At 45.0% G+C, this 6,358-nt stretch overlaps 1 pseudogene across 1 annotated transcript; it reads right to left on the reverse strand.

Moving 5' to 3' along the window:
- Positions 1-2,278: 2,278 nt before the first annotated feature.
- On the reverse strand, positions 2,279-3,992 carry LOC149832574 (salt tolerance receptor-like cytoplasmic kinase 1 pseudogene; annotated as a pseudogene). The gene is made up of 2 exons (XR_016433223.1): positions 3,368-3,992; positions 2,279-3,212 (listed from the first exon to the last, which is right to left on the reverse strand). The product of XR_016433223.1 is annotated as a salt tolerance receptor-like cytoplasmic kinase 1 pseudogene (transcript).
- Between the last annotated feature and the right edge of the window lie 2,366 nt (positions 3,993-6,358).

Here is a 6,358-nt window from a genome sequence, read left to right on the forward strand (position 1 = left end):
GCGACCATCCATTTCGATGACAAAGGAATGCATTTTGAGCAGGTACAACTAAAATGGAATGTTCACCCACAAGATTGTCTGGCATAGAGATTTGAAAAAGATTGTGATATTTTCCAGATATATTAACAGATGTCTGTAGTTCGACGCCCATCATCATATAAACAATGGCTCCAGTTAATAAAGGCTTTGTTCATACAACTAAAAATCTATATCCAAGTGGGTCTGGTCCGAATTGGTTCTAGATGAATCAAGAGGAAACTGCACGACAACAAAATTGGGGCCATGTCCAATGTGTTTGGGAACTAAGTGCATGTCCTACCGATCCATCCATAGTTGCAAACCAGACAATGTTCAACATCCTCCTTAAATATGTTAGTCGTTAGGGATCTAAACCTTCAGATTGAAACTTGAGTTTGGGATATGGATCGTATGTATGTTTGAAAAAGTCAAACTCCAAAAGCTTCATGCATATGCGCTAGTAGATAATATTTGCAACCTTTCTCTCTTCAATAATGTTTTATTGGCCACAAATTGAAGAATGAAGGAGATGTGATCTTAGGAATTTAAAAAATATAATATTATTACTTTAGTTAAGTCAAAGTAGATTATTTTGACTAAAAATAAATCTCTCTCTCTCTCTCTCTCTCTCTATATATATATATATATATATATATATATACAAAACCTCTCAAGCACGTCAAAACGACATTTGCTGCATGTTTATCTTACACTTAGTCCCCACTTCTACTTTAATAAGTGCAAAAATAGGCTTTAAACTTGTGGCAAACTGTTAACTTGGTGACGTTTACAGACAGCTCCTACCAAAATGAGAAGAATCCTTTGTGAGCTTAATCCATTAAAGAAAAAACTAGCTATGACTATAATCTCAATCATGGAACGCCATCAAATTTTGCGTGTTAGATCCACCACAAACAAGGTCATGCAGCCAATCCGATCGTTCATCCCAGTTCAGGATCTCAATTCACACGCTCCCAAAAAATATAATAATAGGTGGGAATGAGTTCATGCTACCAATTACTACAAAATGTGGACCAGATCCGGAACTTCGCATCCACCTGGCCCAAGTCCTGCTCAATCAGCGTAGTATAGGAGCTGGGGCACGGGTCCTCACAACCACAGTAGGTATAACAGGCTGAGCCAGCATGACCAGGTCTTCGTGTTGAGTGCAGTTTGTTCGGGTTATAAATTTTAAAAAAAATCCAATTCAATCACTTGACCTCACGAGAGAGACGTGACGTGAGACTACAAGCGTGTGAGAGTTGAGAGAGGTGGACGCTGAATACACCCTTTCATGAGCCGATTTTCAACAAGTTCCAAAAATAGGCCTCACTTTTATGAAAATTTCACATTTGCACCAATCTGATTCTTTTGCATCCCTGATTCTATTCTTGATCCCTTTGGTCAGGCATGAAAGCAAGAAAATTTTCCACATGAAAAGAAAAATTTTGCTTATAAAAACATTTATATAACTTTTTTAAATAAAATTTTCTTTTTATGTAGCAAGAAAAAATAAAATAAGTAAGAAAAATTAGAGACCGAGGGAGGGTCGATCCAATCAAAGAGATAGAAGGATGGTTTACCATGCCCATGATAGATAGAGGTGGTTCGAGCATAGAGAAAACTGAAAATGATGGCGTGTAAGAGGAAGATCAAGATTCAAGAACTTTTTATGCCGAAGATGTGTTGTGGTGAATGGTACTCCTAATAAAAAGAATTTTTTATAAGAAAAAATCCCTTCACCCTGCATATTTCGGAATTTTTTTATTAAAATTACGTCTTTTAGAAAACCTTTACCTTCAAAAAAATTTTAAAATTTTCCCCCATTTGGAATGATTGGAAAAGTAATCATTTATTCTTTTCTAATTGCATTTTTTCTACCATTTTCTAGCTTTTACTTGAAAGGAGGGAAAAAAAAAGGCAAAAATTAATTAAAAGAAACCGAATTGAAATTGAACACGTATTACTGAACGAAGTCAGTGAGGGTCGTCATTTCCCAACCCCACCGCCATCATGGGTTTGTGTGCAAAGTAAAAAAGAACCCCTACGACCCGGACTCACTAAATGACAAAACCGCCCTCCAGTCTAACGACCCAAGCTGGGCCCCACCGCCCACTTTTACCTTCCTCGACCAAGAGGCGGGAATTCAAAATGACCAAATTTGGTCATAGGCAATGAGGGAGGCACCCAGAATATCAGGGTCCCACTTGAACACATTTCCCAAGGTCATCAGATACTCGTACATACCACGGAAGTCGTATGCAACGAAATTATGATATCCAAATATATATTCATGATGACGTACTGCGCCCCTTCAGAAACAATGTCCACGTCAGAACAATTTTTTTTGCCCACCCTCTAAGTAAATGACCCTATTACCCTCCAAACCTTCTTCCCAGAAGTTATGCACCCACGGGGCAATTCCCGTCATCCGATTTGATACACGAGAGAGCATAATAGTCATTTTCTCAGCAGCAGAATAGGAACTCACCGCTCGAGCTCGAGCTCTACCCCGTCTCCCTTGGCCACCTCGCCGCAGATCTTTCCGGCGACGGAGACGGCGTCCTTCTCGGCGAGGAGGGAGAGGACGTCGACCATGGACGGCCGGAGTGCGGGTTGCTCCCTGAGGCAGGAGGCAGCGATGGAGGCGAGGGCGCGGGCCTCGTCGGGTTCGAACCTGCCGGCGAGCCTGGGGTCGACGAGGTCGGGGGCCCGGTCGGGGTCTCTGACGACGTGGGCGGCGAAGCAGGTGAGCAGCTGCTCCTTCTGGGCGCAGAAGGCTTCGACGCCGGTGAGGAGCTCGAGGAGGAGAACGCCAAAGCTGTAGACGTCGTTTTTCTTGGAGACGATCCCCGTGCGGAGGTAGTGGGGATCGACGTAGCCAGGGGAGCCCATGACAGGGGAAACGGAGGAGGGGAGGACGGCTGAGGAGAAGCCCATGCGGGCGAATCCGAAGTCGCAGAGCTTCGGGAGGAGGCCGTGGTCCAGCAGCACGTTCGACGACTTGACGTCGCAGTGGACGATGGGCATCTCGCAGCGCTCGTGCAGGTACTCGATCGCCCGCGCCACACCATGCGCGATCGACGTCCTCTGCTGCCACGTCAGCACCGCCCTCCCCTCGTCGCCCTCCTCCTCGTGGAGCTTCTCGTGCAAGCTCCCGTTGGGCACCATCTCGAACAGCAGAACCCCCTCCTCTGTAAAACGAAGAAAAAAAAGGAAAGAAATCTCGTCAAAAAAACTAAAATACCCCATTCACTATATATCACAAAAGTCGTTAATGGTTGAGGTAATTTCGGAAGGAGAGAGAGAGAGAGAGAGAGAGAGAGCAGGGGCGGGGTGTGAGTCGAACCTTTGTCGTCGCAGTAACCGAGTAGTTTGACGATGTTATCGTGGCGGAGGTGGAGGAGGACGTCCAGCTCCTGCCGGAACACCCTGTTGAGGCGCTCGCTGTTGCTGAGGATCTTGAGGGCGCCCAGCAGGTCGGAGCCGGGCAGGCGGGCGAGGTAGACGGTGCTGAATCCGCCCTGCCCGATCACCGACGCGAAGTTGTTGGTCAGCCTCTCCACCTCCCCCCAGCTCAGCCTCTTCACTCCCGACCCCGATCTCCCCCATATAACCATCGCCCCTTCTGCCGATTGCTGCTGTTGTTGTTCTTGAGACTTCTTCTTCTTCTTGCTCTTCTTCTTGTCGACCTGCTGCTTCTGTACGTCCGAGGCCTCCACGATGCTTCCCTTCCATGGTTCCTTTCCCCTGAGACGGCCGAAGCAGACGGCCATGAAAACGGCCAGAGCGAGGAAGAGGGAGCCGAGGGAGACCCCTACTATGATTGGGAGCACCACTCGCTTCTTGGTTCCTCCTCCCTCGGTCTTTAACGATGGGGACTCTCCGTTGGAGGCGAAAGAGTCTATTGTGAGAGACACGAAAAGGAATACCCAACTCAAGAAATAAATAACGATGGCCCGAGGGAGGGCCATCTCTCGATTCGAGAGAGAGAGAGAGATGAAGGGTAAACTGAAAAGAGGGATAAGGGGATTGACAATTGATGGGGAGCTTGGTTTTCTGTGGGGGAGGCCCCGAATTCAAAGCTCCAACTCACAAAGAAGTTGACTGCGATGCAGGCGTGTTCACGGGAGCGTAGGGAAGGTCACTTAATGGTGTGGGGGCGTGTGTGTTGTATGATATGATGAAGGGTGGTTTTCTGCAAATGGGTCGTGCTGCTTTCTCTCTCCTTCAAGAGAGAAAGTGAGTGAGAGAGGGCCCTCCCCTTGACTGAAGAAACAGTTAGCATCTCCCTTTTAAAATAACAACAAAAATCTTAACAATAATCTCTCTCTCTCTCTCTCTCCGCAGGAGACGAGATGAGCCACTGTCTTGGTAAAGAGCTCATGAAATAAGCTTGGCAAGTCAAACAGGAATACTGAGTGTTGATCACAGCTCGGTTCATATAAACTCGTTAATTAGTACTAAATATATTTTGCATATTTTATATTATAAAGTTTAGATGATTGAATATTTGGGTAGCAATAGCAAACAATAGGTTTGGAATTCAAAATCTATTGCTTTCCGTTTTTGGAGAAAGTCATCTACTTTGTACGTGAGCTAGTTTGAACTTTTAAATAACTCGACTCCAAATTTTTATTTTTTTTTCTATTTTTAAATGATGAATATATTTTGTAAACGAGGCAACTCAAGCTTGACTTGTTTAACTCGGGCATGCCATGGGCTCGAGATTGGCTAGGCTCGCCACAAAAATGAGCCAACATCTTCATTTGTACCAGAGTCTCTCTCTTATTTTTTGGTTTTGTTAGCTGACTTTTCTGGGCAAGCAAAAGAAATAAGTACTAAACTGGGCAGGACTTGTGCACCATAGATTCATTCCTAGCGGTTCATATGTATAAGATGGACGGCTAAAATCAACCTAGATCCTCTGACATCATATGTCAGAAGAGAGTATAAGCCTTTTTTTTTATGACTTTGAGTTAGGGATGGCAGTGGACTGGGCGCAAACCGGGCCAGCCGGCCTCACCTCATTTGGACTGAGGATGGAGGACATGAAACGAAGAATGGACTAGGAGGAAAGTTAAAATCAAAACATTTGAAAGGATGGAGGTGGGGATGGTCTTACTCTTCCCCCCCCCCCCACCCTTACCCTGTCCCTCACTTTTATTAAAAGGTTACTATTATACCCTATATATATATATATAACATAAAACCCTTTCTTGAATCTCTTCTTTCTTCCTCTAACGATCCATGTGAACTCTCATTTCTCTCCTCTCCTTCCTCTAACAGTAGAGGGCAGAAGGCAGCAGCAACGAAAAGACTAAGAAAACGATGCTCTGCCCCACCTCGCCCCATTTGAAGTGGGAATGGAGGACATGAAACACAATGAACTGAGGATGGAGGTTAAAATCAAAATCCGTGCAGAGATGAAGATAAAGATGGAAGGCAAAATTTTGGGATGGAGTGGGAGTAAAGACCTTGTCCCCCTACCTGCCCCGATCCACTGCCATCCCTACTTGGGGTTTTGAAAGATGTTGGGTACCAAAAGGAGAAAAAGGTAGGAGAGGGATTCATCCAACGAACAAAAATGTGCCAATGTGCCTGTTGTGCTTATGGTTGTGTTTTTCCTTTTCCCATTTCTTGTGGGCTTTTGGGAAGGGGGATGGGGGGCTTGGGGAGTATTATAGTTTGTATTTTTTATGAAAGATCTTGTTTTGTACCTTTTTCTTTTGACAATGTGTTACAAAGTCGATTTTTTTTTTTAGTTTTACTCAAATAAACTGCGAAACAGGTTATATGTTCCCCCCCCCGAACAGGGTCGGTAGCTCCATCTCATGTTCGGGGTTTCCCAAAGAGCGCCACGTATTTAAGCTTGTGCATCTCGTATCCCCATGTTTGTCAGCATTAATTAGCATTGGAGTTTGATGCGATTGCAAAGACTTAAGTACCCTCTTCTCCATTGGTGCCAAAAAAATATCGATTCTAAAAAAGAGTGATTGTAAAGACTTAAGTGCCCCGAAGATGATTATTTAAGACCCAGTCTCTGCACTGCAGGATTATCCGAGAAAGAAATCTCTCCTGGAGGAGGCCATGAACATCAACCATCTCACTCTCTCTCTCCCTTCTCTTTCTGCTTCTGTGCACATCCAACAGAAGATCCTACATTGCTCCATCAAGCACCGACTGACCTGCACATAGACTGTTGTGGAGCCTGATTCAGAGTTTTTACCCTTACAGGAGGAGGGTTTGGGGGCTCCTCCCAACGTGGGTAGCATCATTCAACTAAATGAGTTGTAGATCCTGATTCAGAGTTTTTACCCTTACAGGAGAGGGGTCTGGG

Source organism: Nuphar pumila, chromosome 7 (genome assembly GCF_984573655.1).
Source record: "Nuphar pumila chromosome 7, dmNupPumi1.hap1.1, whole genome shotgun sequence".
NCBI lineage: Eukaryota > Viridiplantae > Streptophyta > Magnoliopsida > Nymphaeales > Nymphaeaceae > Nuphar > Nuphar pumila.